The following is a 17,073-nucleotide window of genomic DNA, read 5'->3' on the forward strand; positions in this document are numbered from 1 at the left end:
ATAACATCTTTGACAGCTGTTTTTGCCGTAGATTGGCATATGTAGCGCTCCTGTCAAATGTAGAGGATCTTTGACAAGATATTGATGTGTAAGTTTTACATGCTCTATGAACACAGCATGGAAAAACTCTTTGCTTTGACACATCCGTCAGTCCGCAGGGGTTGAGCTGAGTTTCAGCATGGATGCTTTCCGTTTAAGAGCGAGGAGGCCACTCTGAGCTTCTGCTCAACTGACAGGTCAAATGCATCTCAATTCCCCCGTAGTGAAAACCTTGGCGTGACCTTCCCCGTCCCGCTGATCTTTTAAGAGCGCATTTAATCAATAAGCTCATCGAGTGGAGTTTGGTTTCATCGCCAGGCATGAGATGACCGTCTTTTTCACTGCTTGAATTCCCCAACTCTTCACCCTGAATACCAGAAAAGTACTGCAATAAGGGGGCTCAAAAGAAACGCCATTCTTATTGTGGACTCTTTTCTGGCTGACCATGACTTTTTAATGCAATCGAAACAAGCATCAATGATTAGAATAAACATGTAAACAAGGACTATTCAACTCAATTGTTCAGACAGCTAATGATGGGGCAGGGGATTCAAACTTCTTCCTGCACGATTATTTTTGTGCACAATGTCAGTGCAAGGCTCTACTACACTGTCCTAACTTTACATCAAAAAATGTTAGTCATAAGTCATGACTTAAAAAACGTACATAACGTATACTCCAAAAATCAGAGTCAAAGATCCTATAACTGACAGGAGCCATCTGCTGTTTTGGACAACCGATTGCAAAAACCTCCTTGAATGACAGGAGTGCCCTTTGCTGTTTTTGAGAACCTACTGCAGATTCACTAGCCATCTATATAGGAGGAGTACTTGCTTTTGTATTTATTTCTTGTTTTTTACAAACCTATACTACAGAAAACCTCGACAAATATCTAAATGATAGGAGCTCTCTGCTGCATTTGAGAACTGACTGCAAAATTACTCATCAAAGATCCTCTATTCAGCAGTAGCAGCAGCAGTCCCCTGGTGTTTTTGAGAACGTGCTGTCAAAACACGAGTCAAAAACATTTAATATGACAGGAAAGTTCTGTTGTTCTGTTCTGGGTATTTGTACCCCTAGTGGTATTTGAGCAAATTGCTGGGTGTACGTGGAAACATTAAATAATTCATTCATTCATTCATTTTCTACCGCTTTTTCCTCACGAGGGTCGCGGACATTAATTCATTTATTCCCAAAATGATATGTTACTATTGTCACTCATTTCACATTCTGCCCAATCGATATGGGATTTTTGGGGCTGATGCCAAGACCAAAAAACAGGCAGCTCATCCATGCACAAAATGGGACACACATATTCTGCCGAGAAAGCCTACAATTATTAAAACGCCTTTTTTTTTTCTTTTTAGATCCATGCTGTAACCACGTAACAACAAGCACATTCACAGTGACGTAATACAGTATTTTGTCGTACTTTGATCGTTTTAAGCATTCCTGGAACTCAAAAACATCTTATCAATGTCAATGAGTCATATTTACTAGCTATTGAAAAGTGCCATCTGCAGCCACTAGTATTTGAGTATTTGCCAACAGCTGAAAGCAACAATGATGGAGCAAACATTAACATGTAGAAAAAAGTTTGAAAGCCTACTGCAAACACTTACCTGAGATCCTACATATCACTTGATCAAAACACACAATTCTCCGTATTTGGCAGAATCATCATGAACAAAATCTGTTTTGACATTGTCAGTCAAAATTCTACGATGGCAAGCACCTGTCACATAGTTTTACACTTCACATTTTTATTTTTATTTTTATTTTTATTTTTATTTTTATTTTTATTTTTATTTTTATTTTTATTTTTATTTTTATTTTTTCGTTTTTTCATTTTTTCGTTTTCATTTTTATTTTTATTTTTATTTTTTTATTTTATTTTTTTTTGTCCTGTCCAGCCATTGGGGCAGATAGTATTGTTGATCTAAATGCCCTTACATGCTAGACAGATTTGCTCTGTGTCAGGAAAGGTGTTGGCTACAACTTCCCTGTACCATGAAATTTTATTTGCCGTTATTTGATGTTTTTGTTATGCCATTTGGGGCGACTGGACCGGAGCAAGAAGAAGAACAGAAAAGAAGAGGAGAGAAGAGAAAGGTGGGGTCGGGGGGGGGGGCAGTAGAGGGAGAGACAAAAACAGCAGCAACAAGAATTCCCAAAACAACAACAGTGACAAACAGAACAGTTAAATGTCAATGATGGCTAAGGGTCACACTGGAGATGATATCAGTGAAATGAAACAGTCCAACTTACCAGTAGCAATAGTAACGGTGAAGACATGACCCATGATAGTAAACACATTTGCAACCATACGGTTACAGTAATTAAAATCTCACTGCTTGACATCATTATTACTGTAATAATAGCATACAAATACTATATAAACATCAGGGATAAGATAGTAGATTGTATAGAGAAGCACCCATTTTTATTTTTAGCAGAGCCAGAGGAGTGAGAGTAATCGGAGGAGGATGGAGAGGACGAGGACGAGGACGAGAAAGTGAAAGGCCAAGGACCATACTGTCTATGGAAGACACATGTGTCGATACAGCAGTCCATGCTTTTCATGGCTGGATTTGCTATGCTAGGTGATATTTCACCCGCGGCTTAGCCAGGGAAAATACTACCTGTAATGTGGATGAGGTGCTGTGGCTGGACGCAAACAGAAAAGATGATGCAGCATAGTTTCTTTTTCTTTTTGCTGTAACTATATAAAGTCAATAAGACTCAGTAAAGTAAGTAGGTAGACCACTGTGGAACAGCAACACACAATAACCCGCACAGAAAACTTTCTACAACTTCCAGAATCTGCGCCCATCCCAGCTGTATTTCTTTGGATTTGTGCTTCCTGCCAAGCAGTCAGTTTAATTTATTCCACCTAAAGGTTTAATAAAAAACACCTCTGCCATGCACAGCTCCGTTAAATAACATGATGTCTGTTGGAAGGCAGGGCCTCAGTCCGGGTGTGCAGAGAAATGAGCCTCCCACGTCGTCCCCTACTCTGCCTTGCCACAATATGATAAAGGGGATGGTTCATGTTGTCCCGAATGGACTGCGGCTTGTTTTTCAATCTTCCTTCTACTAGACCTGTCCCCAATACTAAACCCACTCTCCTGAAGACTCTGTTCAGCCGACTGGTGTCCCTTGCTGTTATATTGCCACCCCAGCAGACAACTGCAAAAGCAGCGACTAGCGACACTAGCGACTACAGACCGGTAGAACATAAAGAGCATCTCTGTACACAGCCCAGTTCTCTCTCAAAATGAAAAGCCTACTCTGTCCCTTCTTGTAGAGTTCATCTGTGTTTGCAGAACACTCTAATCTACTCTCCAGGTACACACCCAAGTATTTGTAGACCTTGACTACCTCATTTGAGTCCCCCTTTATATTGACTGGCTGTGGAGGGGATTTACTCCTGAAAAGTGAAAGTCAATGACCATCTCCTTGGTCTTGCAAGGGTTTAGGAGTAGGTTGTCTCGCTTTAGTCACAAAAGGCACTTACAAGGCCTCTATACTCCGCCTCCGTCATCAGAATAGTTTTGTATGCGACAGGTTTCTGTATTGTTAGAAAACTATGTACACAGGGTAAATAGATACGGACCAAGCACTGTCCCTTGTGGGACGCCTGTGGTACATACCAGCACCTCAGACTCACACCCGAGTCTGCACAAATTGTGATCTTCACTCGCTAAATGTACTGCACAAAAGGTCAGTAAGGATAATTCATAATGCCGCCTACAGAGAACATACTAACTCCTTATTTCTAAAATCACAAATTCTTCAACTTGCTGATATAGTTCATCTTCAAACAGCTAAAATAATGCATAAGGCTAAAAATAAGCAATTACCTAAAAATGTTATCCAGTACTTCTCTACAAGAGAGGAGAAATATGATCTCAGGGAAGAAGTACATTTGAAACACTTCTATGCTAGGACTACGTTATGCTAGCCATAGCATTTCAGTATGTGGAATCAAACTATGGAATGGATTGAGTAAGGAAATCAAACAATGCACAACGATGAGCCAATTCAAGAAACAATACAAGCAGTTGATGTTTGGGACCAATTTTAATGTTCCCAATTATTGTAGTTTGGGGAATAAAAAGGAAGGTATTTTGAATGTATTATACTATATTATTTATTATAAAATAACATTCATATGGGCCACATGGTGTTCGAGTGGTTAGCAGTGTAGGCCCCACTGTCAGGAGATCAGGAAGACCTGGTTTCCATTCTCCATGTTGAGTTTGCATGTTCTCCCCGTGCATGCGTGGGTTTTCTCCGGGTACTCCGGTTTCCTCCCACATTCCAAAAACATGCTAGGTTAATTGGCCACTCCAAATTGTCCATAGGTATGAATGTGAGTGTGAATGGTTGTTTGTCTATATGTGCCCTGTGATTGGCTGGCCACCAGTCCAGGGTGTACCCCGCCTCTCGCCCGAAGACAGCTGGGATAGGCTCCAGCATACAGTGCATCCGGAAAGTATTCACAGCGCTTCACTTTTTCTACATTTTGTCATGTTACAGCCTCATTCCAAACTGTATTAAATTCATCTCTTACCTCAAAATTCTACACAAAATACTCCATTATGACAATGTGAAAAAAATTTTTTTGACATGTTTTGAATTTATTAAAAAAAAAAAATTACATTTACTTAAGTATTCACAGCCTTTGCTTAATACTTTGTTGATCCACCTTTGGCAGCAATTACAGCCTCAAGTCTTTTTGAATATAATCCCACAAGTTTAGCACACCTATCTTTAGGCAGTTTTGCCCATTCTTCTTTGCAATAAGTCTCAAGCTCCATCAAGTTGGACGGGAGACGTCTGTGCACAGCCATTTTCAGATCTCTCCAGAGATGTTCGATCGGATTCAAGTCTGGACTCTGGCTGGGCCACTCCAGGACATTCACGGAGTGGTTCTGAAGCCAATCTTTTGAGATCTTGGCTGTGTGCTAATGTCTACTGTATATGGTCAAGGTACATGACCAGTCTACTGAGGTCAAGAGCGCTCTGGAGCAGGTTTTCATCCAGGATATCTCTATATATTGCTGCATTCATTTTTCCTTCTATCCTGACTAGTCTGCCAGTTCCTGCTGCTGAAAAACATCCCCACAGCATGATGCTGCCACCACCATGGTAGGGATGTAGGGATGGTATTGGCCTGGTGATGAGCAGTGCCTGGTTTCCTCCAAACATGGTGCCTGGCATTCACACCAAAGAGTAAGAGAAGAGTAAGGAAATCAAACAATGCACAACGATGAGCCAATTCAAGAAACAATACAAGCAGTTGATGTTTGCTAAATACAAGGATGAAGAGTCTTGAACCAGTCATGATGTGCTATATATATCACTATATTGACACTTACTATGGTACCCATTATGGCATTGTAGGATCACATCACCTCTTACTTCGGTGATGTTACTACTTAAAAAAATAAATAAATAAAAATAAAAAAACAAACAAACAAAAAAAACCTTAACTTGTATTATGGAAAGCAGGAAGTGAACAAATATAACAGTTACTGATTGTAAAAGTACCAGATGGAGGGGTAGGATTTAATAAACTTTGCTTCTTCCTACTCCTTTTGGACATGTGGAACTGTGAACTGATTATGGGATGCATTTAATTGTAATCTGATGCATGTTCAAATGAAATAAAACCATTAACATTACCATTACAATTTTTCTAGTTTGTCCATCAACAGAGGCCAGGTAGTATTAAATACACTCAAAAAGTCAAAGAACATAATCCTCACCTGGCTCCCAGGCTCATCAGTAGGGAGTATGCCCTGTGTGGGAGGTAAAGGATGGCATCATCATGTTTTCCCGATATCCAAACTGTAGAGGGTCAAGAGCTTGTGCAGTGTGTGGTTTTAGATGATGGAAAAAAAGTCGCTCCAAAATTTTCACAACATGTGATGGAAGTGGTCTGTACAGAATCATAGTTGTTATTAGTGTTATTACATGGAATTGACAACACAGATGATGAGCATCGGAGGGCAGGGGGGAAAATAGGTGTGAAGGATGAGCAAAAAACAAAACAAAACATAGAACCCGTGATGATTTCCATAACTCTCCACACTTCTCTGATATTATTTTGTTGCAAATTCCTCTCTACCTTCCCTTTGTAATCCTTCTTAGCCTTTCACATGTCCTTCTGTAATTCATGTTACACCAGTCTGCATTTCCCCCAGTCCCTCTCCCAGAAGGCTGCTTTCTTTGATTCAGCAGCATTTTGATCTCACTCGTGATCCACGGTGGGCTCCAACATACTAGAGAGGATAAGCGGCAAAGAAAAGTAACGGATGGATACTGATCCGCGGTTTGTTTGGAAAGCAGCACACGGTTCTAGGTGGCACAGGTATATCCCTACAGAAAACCATATAGCTGGTAAAACAGTCAAACTTCCTGTCCAGGTCTGCGACTTCAGTATTTGCTTGTTTCCTGCAGTACATCCCAGCTTACTTCCTGTGTCCACCTGTGTAACAGGTTGATTTGTGACACATGGTTCATAGCATAGTCCGAGGTAGGCCAGGTTGTGGTCTCATCGGCCCACTGGAGGAAGGGCCTCAACAGTGTATGCCCCCTTACAGTTGGCATACAATAACTCAATTATCTTATTTTCTCTCATAGGGCAGTCCACATACAATATTGCACAAAGCTTGTTAAATGGGAAGAAAGGCTAACATGATTCAAATCTCCAGTAACTAGGATGAAAGCTGATAAGGTGCAGTCTCATGAATTACGTCACATGCCCCTTCCAGTATAACGCGGGGTGGTATGTAATGGCGACGTAGTATGAAAACTCCTTGAGGACAAAATACCGGCAGCCAAAAGTTCCACATCTCCTGTTGCAGATCCTTTCTTTCCAAAAACGATGGCACCAGCTGTTTTGCATCTCCGTCCTCACGGACCACAAAGAAGCCGGGTATGCATACACAGGAGTCCGCAATGCTGTCCGCCAGCTAGATCTCGGTGAAACACATCAAACTGCTTTCACAGTAAGTCTGATGTGTTTTGACTAGTGCCTGCAACTCGTCACACTTACTTCCCCATAAATACTACTTCCTTAGTCCATAAAAAAAATTCTGAAAGGGGGGAATTAAACAGCAAAGCACAGCAAAGAGCTACAGAGATGTGCTGCCACTCAGGAATTCAATATCGTGTAGATCCCTTACAAAAAGAATAATTGGGGTAATGCCTGCTGTTACATGTCTTTATACCAGGCATAATGGGATCAAATGATGCCATGACTGTTTCATGGATCTGGGAAATGGTGGTGATTTTTGATCACACGTTGCACTCCGAGTGTGTAATTTATGCATAAACAGAACGGAAACAGTGTGCAAACTAGTCTTGGTTGCTTTCAGGTGTGCCATAAATAAATGACATGTATTACCGCGACAAATTGGGGGACAAAACGAAGGCAAAAATATGGATGCTTGCAAATGTAAGCACCAATTTACTTCTTTATTTAGATGTTTTGGACCACCCTATGAAGAAGAAATGAAAAACAAAAGACAATGATACTGTTGGAGGACAATAAAGCGGTCTCATTTCTAAAGCCCATTTACCAAATGTTACATTACGCTGAGTAGCACTGCGGGACCCGAGAGCCATAACAGTGTCTACAGGTCCCCTTGTAATGATTTTAATCAGGAGCTCATTATGTCTGCCACACAGAGGCCACTCAATCACATCAATTGATTAATTAAGTGCCAAGGGCGCTGGGCGACCCAGGTGACAATCTGATCCCCCGGGGGGTGGGTAGAACGCTGCAGGTCCGAAGGCAATAGTCGTTAAATAAATGAGCGTGTGGGCTCAGCAGAACTCTCACGTTCACCTACTAGGACATCTCGTTAAAACGTCTTCCCAATAAATCTGCAAATCTGCTGCAAGGACAGGTGTTGGTCCTGAGAAGCCGCCTGTGGGCTTTTTATACAAGGTTTCATGTTGTAGTCAAACATGCGCCGTCATGCAGGCTTATCCTATCATAACAGAACCCGATTTATGAGCACCTCCATGTCTGATGTTCAGTCACGTTGACTCAAAGGCAGAACATAAGAAATAATTAAATTGTTCATAATACAAGTTTCCTTCCATAAATTAAGGTGCATGCATTTCTACATGATTTCAATGTTCTATGGCCTACAGCAGTGATTTTCAACCACTGTGCCGTGGCTCAAAAAAGGTTGAAAAACACTGGCCTACAACATGACACACTTTTTTTTTTAACAAAGGGACACATTTGACAAATGGTAACATTTATTTCAAAACAATCAAATAGCAGCTTACAAGTACCACCGTAATATTTATAGAAATGACAATATCATCAACAAATGTATAAACCTTATCGAGCATCATTTCACGGTTTAAAAACCTCCCTGTTTTAGCCTCACTCTCCTCCTGCCATTGATGTTCTCTCTTAGATTGTTTTCTGAGAAAGTCCAAAATGGTATTTTGTTGTATTTGACTTTTCCATAGTGAGATTGTAGCTTTGGAATGTTTCTGGAATGCTGTGGTGACTTCACTTGGCTCAGCATCTCCTGCAGGAATGATGTATGCATGATTGATGGGCAACAAATATGAACTCATTTTAAATACAATAATAGTAGTAATATTGTGGAAGTGTGTTAAATACAAATATAAAGAGATAATAAAAAATAGATCGACAAAGTTAGATTTCATAAGCTGAATAAAGCTCGATAATGCAGTGTGCTGTCCACATATACGGCCATGTTGTTTCACAGCAAATTACATTTTTTCAGCTTCGCAACATTGCTACGATACAGCCTGTTTATGTTATAATAATAATAAATATAATAATTTTCAATGTAAAAAATGTCTTTAGTTCAGCTATGCTATTTTTGTTATGTTCTGGTTGTCAACAAAGTTAGCTTCACGACTGTGACATCACTTCCTGTTTTAGCTAAAAAAGACAGGGAAGCCATTAGCCCACACGAACCTGGTCACCAATTTTGCCTCTTCTGTTCAGAACTGACATATCAATGTTGTAAGTGGATGTAATAAATAAATTAAAAGATAATGTTGAAATTGTTTTTTCATAAAAATGTTATGTTTTAAAAAGATGCTAAAATCGCTAATGCTACAATTGGACATGCTAATACAAGCTGCATTGGGTTTATGCATTGTCATGTTAGAAGGTGTATAGACAATTGATTGTGTGTATTTTTTTTTGTATTGTTGACAGTTTTCACTCTATGCCATAATGATGAGTCCAGTAAAGTACCAAACTCTACAGCGACGACTCATGTCTTCAGTGTGGATGGAGTTTAGCTCAATGTTTAGTCTTCAGTTCCCACACTGAGATGAGAACATTACACAGCCTATTCTATCTACTACTGACCCTAGTCCATACATTTGTCTTGTCTTGTCTCGATTACTATACTAATGTGCTGCTTTCTGGTCTTCCAAAGTCTAGTTGTGGACTCCTAAAGAACAGCTACACACAATCACTCGCACATAAAACTTTCTAGATATTCCAGAATCTGCACCTATTCCAGCTGTATTACCTTGGATTAGGGCTTCTCACCAAAACGGTCTGTTTTAATGTATTTTACCCACGACCCACATCCGGGCACGCCCACTCTGCTGTGATTAGTCACACTCCGAGACCACTTCCTGACGACTGCGAACAACTCTTTAATTGAAAATTGTTTGGCAGCTCATGAGATACTGGCTGGAGACCCCTGACTTACCGTGTATGAACTCAAAGAATGGGCACCCAATATACATCTACTATATTGCCAATACTGATAATGCATCAGCGAAATCGTCTGATACCAGTGTCGATCACTTATATGCAGTTTAAATGTATACATGTACTACTAGCTATATGAGGGGTCATGAAGTTTTTCCTTGTGAGAGCTACTTTTACAAAATGAAACATTTATTTTCATAGCGTTTATAGTTCATTTATAGTTCATAATGTACAACGCCCTTTTCAAGCGTGGCGCAAACACTCACACAACAAAAGTTCCTCCTGCACTGAAAGTGCTACATAGTGTCTGCATGCTCCCAAATCCAAACTGAGGCGGTACCAGGTTGGTACCAGGCTGTTGTAGCTGCTAACCAACGGATGATCACATCGCAAGCCTCAAATTCACTACACGTTGCCACTGTGATGAGATATTTTTGAGGCATGTTTTAGGGTGCAAAATTTATATCACTCTCACAAAGACTGGAAGTCCCACACACAGAAGACATACTTGGTCTGAATGCGGCAGCGGGGGCAGACCTGATCGGTGGAGGGGATCAGTGTTTTAAAGCAAGTATCAGCCGATGTCGATACTGTCCTTTTTAACTGATATCTGCTGATACCGATCTGCAGTCGATTGATCGGAGCACCCCTAATAATAGGTAATAAAAATGTAAAGGTGACTATATTACACTCATAAAAATATATTTATTGTGGTCGACTCTGGAGCCAATAATCCACAATAAACAAGGGATAACTCTATACTTTATTGCACAGAATAGCAGCAACATAACCAATGTTGTAATTACATGGCAATTGTAACTTTAAAGCGCATGTAGAGGTAGACAAAGGTGTTGGATGTTGTTTGACCATTTGACTATTCCCACTTTTTGGGGAATTCCACCTGTCCTTGACAATTGGTAGGTCCCAATTGGTAGGTGACTTGCATTCTTAGCTAGCACATACAAACTTGTTTTCTCTTGTTAGCATGCAAAAAAAAGCACAGTTTTCATTTAATTGCAGCTACTGCCATCTTGTGGAGGTAATTAAAAAGCGTGGGGGGGGGCATGTGACATGCCCAAAGTTTATGCAAAGGTTGCTGGATGCTGACCTCTCGTCCTTCTGTGGAGTTGATAAAATGCAACTACCAAACTACCCCAGGAGGTTGCCTACAGCCATAGCTGTTGACTGCGCTAACTAGCCATTATTTGCATCTGCAGACAGGAATCTGCCCGTGTCTCCAACTTTTATGGTAGCATCCTGAAAGTAAAGCAACGCTGAAAGAAGACGCCCCCAGCAGCCCTGCAGGCAAGCAGCTCACGCCTCGTTGAGGAGGGAACCCTCGGGACCAGAACCTGCAGTTGGACTCGGACTCACCTTAAGTTACTCCAGCAAATAAATGATTCGTGTTAATGAAGCCATCCAGGCAGCCGCCAGGGGGAACATTCTCTGGCAAGCCTGACATACATTGTATTTGCCATCACGCAACACCGCTCGATACTTTCCAGTGTGAGTCAGCAGACAAGCATCAGATGATGGACCATCAGTGAAAACGCCACAATGCTTTGAGGCAGCGCTGCTGTTTAAACCAAAGCATGGTGTAAATCATTGCAAAAGTAACATATGAACATGCACTTATTATTATAATACATACTTATTAGTCCTCAAACTAAGTAGATATGCAGCGCCTATTGTCTACACAAGCTTTGATTTTTACTTTTTTTTTAACTTTTTATCAAAAGTATAAAAGCATAACAAAAAAATCATGCTGAATTTATGCATCTTTCTGTCAGTTTTGACCAATTTTAATGTTCCCAATTATTGTAGTTTGGGGAATAAAAAGGAAGGTATTTTGAATGTATTATACTATATTATTTATTATAAAACAACATTCATATGGGCCGCATGGTGGTCGAGTGGTTAGCAGTGTAGGCCCCACTGTCAGGAGATCAGGAAGACCTGGTTTCCATTCTCCATGTGGAGTTTGCATGTTCTCCCCGTGCATGCGTGGGTTTTCTCCGGGTACTCCGGTTTCCTCCCACATTCCAAAAACATGCTAGGTTAATTGGCCACTCCAAATTGTCCATAGGTATGAATGTGAGTGTGAATGGTTGTTTGTCTATATGTGCCCTGTGATTGGCTGGCCACCAGTCCAGGGTGTACCCCGCCTCTCGCCCGAAGACAGCTGGGATAGGCTCCAGCATACAGTGCATCCGGAAAGTATTCACAGCGCTTCACTTTTTCTACATTTTGTCATGTTACAGCCTCATTCCAAACCGTATTAAATTAATCTCTTACCTCAAAATTCTACACAAAATACTCCATTATGACAATGTGAAAAAAAATTTTTTGACATGTTTTGAATTTATTAAAAATAAAAAACAAAAAAAATCACATTTACATAAGTATTCACAGCCTTTGCTTAATACTTTGTTGATCCACCTTTGGCAGCAATTACAGCCTCAAGTCTTTTTGAATATGATCCCACAAGTTTAGCACACCTATCTTTAGGCAGTTTTGCCCGTTCTTCTTTGCAATAAGTCTCAAGCTCCATCAGGTTGGACGGGAGACGTCTGTGCACAGCCATTTTCAGATCTCTCCAGAGATGTTCGATCGGATTCAAGTCTGGACTCTGGCTGGGCCACTCCAGGACATTCACAGAGTGGTTCTGAAGCCAATCTTTTGAGATCTTGGCTGTGTGCTAATGTCTACTGTATATGGTCAAGGTACATGACCAGTCTACTGAGGTCAAGAGCGCTCAGGAGCAGGTTTTCATCCAGGATATCTCTATATATTGCTGCATTAATTTTTCCTTCTATCCTGACTAGTCTGCCAGTTCCTGCTGCTGAAAAACATCCCCACAGCATGATGCTGCCACCACCATGCTTCACTGTAGGGATGGTATTGGCCTGGTGATGAGCAGTGCCTGGTTTCCTCCAAACATGGCGCCTGGCATTCACACCAAAGAGTTCAATCTTTGTCTCATCAGACCAGAGAATTTTGTTTCTCATGGTCTGAGAGTCATTCAGGTGCTTTTTGGCAAATTCCAGACGGGCTGCCATGTTCCTTTTACTAAGGAGTGACTTTCGTCTGGCCACTCTACCATACAGGCCTGATTGGTGGATAGCTGCAGAGATGGTTGTCCTTCTGGAAGGCTCTCCTCTCTCCACAGAGGAACGCTGGCGCTCTGACAGAGTGACCATCGGGGCCTTGGTCACCTCCCTGACTAAGGCCCTTCTTCCCCGATCGCTCAGTTTAGAAGGCCGGCCAGCTCTATGAAGAGTCCTGGTGGTTCCAAACGTCTTCCATTTACGAATAATGGAGGCCACTGTGCTCATTGGGACCTTCAAAGCAGCAGAAATTTTTCTGTATCCTTCCCCAGATTTGTGCCTCAAGACAATCCTGTCTCGCAGGTCTACAGACAGTTCTTTTGACTTCATGCTTGGTGTTTGTGCTCTGACATGCACAGTCAACTGTGGGACCTTATATAGACAGTTATTATATTTCCAAATCATGTCCAATCAACTGAATTTACTGCAGGTGGACTCCAATTAAGCTGTAGAAAGATCTCAAGGATGATCAGTGGAAAAAAGATGCACCTGAGCTCAATTTTGACCTTCATGGCAAAGGCTGTGAATACTTATGTAAATGTGATTTTTTTGTTTTCTATTTTTAATAAATTCAAAACATGTCAAAAAAACCTTTTTTCACATTGTCATAATGGAGTATTTTGTGTAGAATTTTGAGGTAAGAAATTAAATTAATACAATTTGGAATGAGGCTGTAACATGACAAAATGTAGAAAAAGTGAAGCGCTGTGAATACTTTCCGGATGCACTGTACCCACGACCCTCATGAGGATAAAGAGCATAGAAAATGAATTGAAAATGAATGGATAACATTCATATAAAATTATAAAATATGTGTTTTTTTTTTTACCAATTAAATTTAAGCATTAACAATTCAATTAAAAAATATACCATACAGATTAAGTTGATGTTGCTAATAATTATGTATTCATGTCTCTTTTGCATACCACAAAGCCAAGCTAAAAACAGCAGTGGTCCACGGCTTGTGTGAGAGGTGTCATCGGTAAATTGTCAGTGGATAATGATGTGGACACTGTCTGGTATAATCAGTAGGTCAGGGCACCTCAGATGTGGACTCTGTGGTTGACCCCTCTGACCGCCCTGTCGCAGAAATGGTCGGCTCGGTATGCAAGGATGTAACTGGGTACGTTTTGAACCTGCTTACTTTGACATGGATGTGAAGTTGGCTGGTCTCCAGATGGACAGAGAGGATAGGAGAGAAGGAAGGGAAAGTTTCAGCTAAGTTACGTCAAATGGAGCCAGATTGAGCTATCCACGCCGCAGGTAAAGCACCTACAAAAACATCAACATTTGATGTAAGCATTGTTATAATTCATTGTTCAAAGTTGTTTCAAATTTGGAGCGTTTCAGTGGATTGGAAGTGCCTTGAACTGGCCTGTAAGTGTTAGAGCCATTTTACTGCAGGGCAAGTTGGTTGGCAAAGCTGAGGAAGCTTGGGCCACACTATCAGTGGAAGACGGCCTTATTTATGACAAGATTGCTATTCTTCACACAAATGAACTGGTGCCTGAGGCATATAGGCAGAGATGTGCAGTCTTAAGTAATCAACTGACCAATCCTATGTGGACTTTTACCAGAGAGAATGGCATTCTTTTTGACCGGTGGTATAATTAATGAGTTAGTAACTGTATGTAAGCAAATGTTACAGGAATTTTAAAATTCCCTCCGTGAGCACACCGCCGTCTATTTAAATGAGCGGAATATGTCTACCTTGCAACAAGCTACAACCCTCGCTGGTGAGTTCACACTGGCTTATAAAACCACTTTTGTAAAGCGTGAACTCAAGCCTTACAAAATATGTTCCTAAGGTGCATGGAAACACCACGTCGAGTCCTCAATTTTTTTTGTCATAAGACAGGCCATCTTATTGGGAATTTGTGAAGCATGGAAGCAAAAACGTCCGAGACAGTTGTGCACAGCCAAAAGGTCTCATGAATACTTCTAACCCAGTACTCAATAGGTCCATTACACCTCACTTACCTGAATGTTTCAAGTCATTTGTCTTTGATGCTTGTGTGTCTGTTACAGGAAATACTGAAGACCAGCGCCCTGTTGAAATATTTACAATATTTATATTTACATGTTTACAAGCAATTATGCGTCCGGAACAAAAGCAGTGAAATGTTTCTCGGTTTAGGTCACTAATAAAGAAAAAGTTAGTCATCAGTGAAGATTGGCTATGGTTTCCAAAAGGGTTGGGTGATATGGATCTGAGCATATAAAGACCTGATCAAAAATGTTAAGACCAGTTAGAAAAGTGCTAGAATATGCTTTTTCCACATTTGGACCTTCATGAGGTTTTAAGTAGAGTTACAATATGCAAAAGAAAGAAGGCAAAAAGAGACGGTGGGTGAGTGTTTAGCACAGATCCGGGTTTGATTCCCCCCTCTAGCATCTCTGTGTAGAGCTTGCATGTTCTCCCCCGTGCATGCGTGGGTTTTACTCCGGTTTCCTCCCACAGTCCAAAAGCATGCTAGGTTAATTGGCCACTCCAAATTGTCCATAGGTATGAATGTGAGTGTGAATGGTTGTTTGTCTATATGTGCCCTGTGATAGGCTGGCGACCAGTCCAGGGTGTACCCCGCCTCTCGCCCGTGGACAGCTGGGGTAGGCTCCACAGTGGCCGCTACACTCATGAAGATAAGCGGTAGAAAATGAATGAAATAGGTTGTCTTTCACCTGATCAAAAGTTTAATACCACAGGCTATAAAAGTCATTCACACAGCCGTTCCCTTCCTGATGGCTAAAGCAAAGCTTTCTCTTCTTGAATGCGGTCGGATCATCGAGTCACATGAGCAAAGCCTCTAACAGTGTGCCGTTGCTGTTGAGGTTGGATGAGGTAAGACAGTCATTCAGACATTCAGCCAAATTTCGCCTGCATTTATTGCCATTACAACATATTTATGTTGGGAGGGGATTGTTCAGTGTTGATGACTTTTGTTGATGACTTTGATGACTGAGCGGCCTGCCAAGTAAATACTTCCACAAACCATTTAATTCATCTTATATATCCCCCATGGCATGCAGTCATCAAGTTTGCTTGTTTACGTTTAGCATTTATTTTATCATTGGAAGAATCTAGAAATGGTTTTCTGGTACATGAAAAAGGTAGGCAGATAATTATAAGCAGCTGGTAGCAAACCTCCCTTGTATTCCCATCTTTCCATTGAACTGTGGAGAAGTAACTGGTGAGCACGGGGAACAATTCCACCAGGACATTGCAGCTATTGAGAAAAGATATCAGGGAAAGTGGAATCCAACTAGTTCTTGCTGACTAATGTTGGAATGTGGTCAGAGATGACGTTGCCGCTGAGTATAAGAGACAAGCCAGAAAGACTCACACGATCCACAGACTCACAAGTGCCCCTGACCCTTGAGGCCTTCATCAAAGCTCAGGGAAGTGACCCACCATTAGCTAGTTGTTGATCTGCTGTTACAGTGAAGTACTGAGAAGCCGACCTTTAATGTTGATAATGGAATGTTAATGCAACACATCCTACAGTCAGCAATACAGGTAATGACTTAGGAGTGGTGTTTCAGGTTGTGGTTTCTGCTAAGTGTCACCAGCAGGTGGTGTTAAGCACATTTGGTCTGGCCATCTTGGCATAACCAAAACATATAACCGTGCACTATAGCATTTTTTTCAGCCTAGATGAAGGCAGAGGTGGCACGTTTCTGTAGAACATGCCCGACTTGTCAAGTTGTGGGGAAGCTAAATATTCCACCAGCACCCCTACAACCTATTCCCGCTATGGAGGAACATACTATTTTACTTGAACCTAAATAAAACTAAAATCATGTTGTTTGGTAACAGCAGCAAGGACACGCACCAGCAAAAACAAATAGACGGTGCGTACATTGAAAGGGTGAAGGAAAATACATTTCTGGGGATCACAATAGATGGAAACCTCATATTACAAATATACAACATAAGGTGGCCAGAAATATTTCAGTATTGAACAAAGCAAAATTTGTTCTCAATCAGAAATCACTCCACACTCTTTATTGCTCTCTGGTTCTACCATATCTTACTTATTGTGTGGAAATATGGGATAATAACTATAAAAACAATCTTCACTCGCTAAATGTGCTGCAAAAAAGGTCAGTAAGGATAATTCATAATGCCGCCTACAGACTACGTTAAAAAGCCATAGCATTTCAGTATGTGGAATCAAACTATGGAATGGA

The sequence above is a fragment of the Doryrhamphus excisus genome, linkage group LG1 (genome assembly GCF_037039965.1).
Source record: "Doryrhamphus excisus strain RoL-2023G ecotype Guam linkage group LG1, RoL_Dexc_Guam_v1.1, whole genome shotgun sequence".
NCBI classification, from domain to species: Eukaryota; Metazoa; Chordata; class Actinopteri; order Syngnathiformes; family Syngnathidae; genus Doryrhamphus; species Doryrhamphus excisus.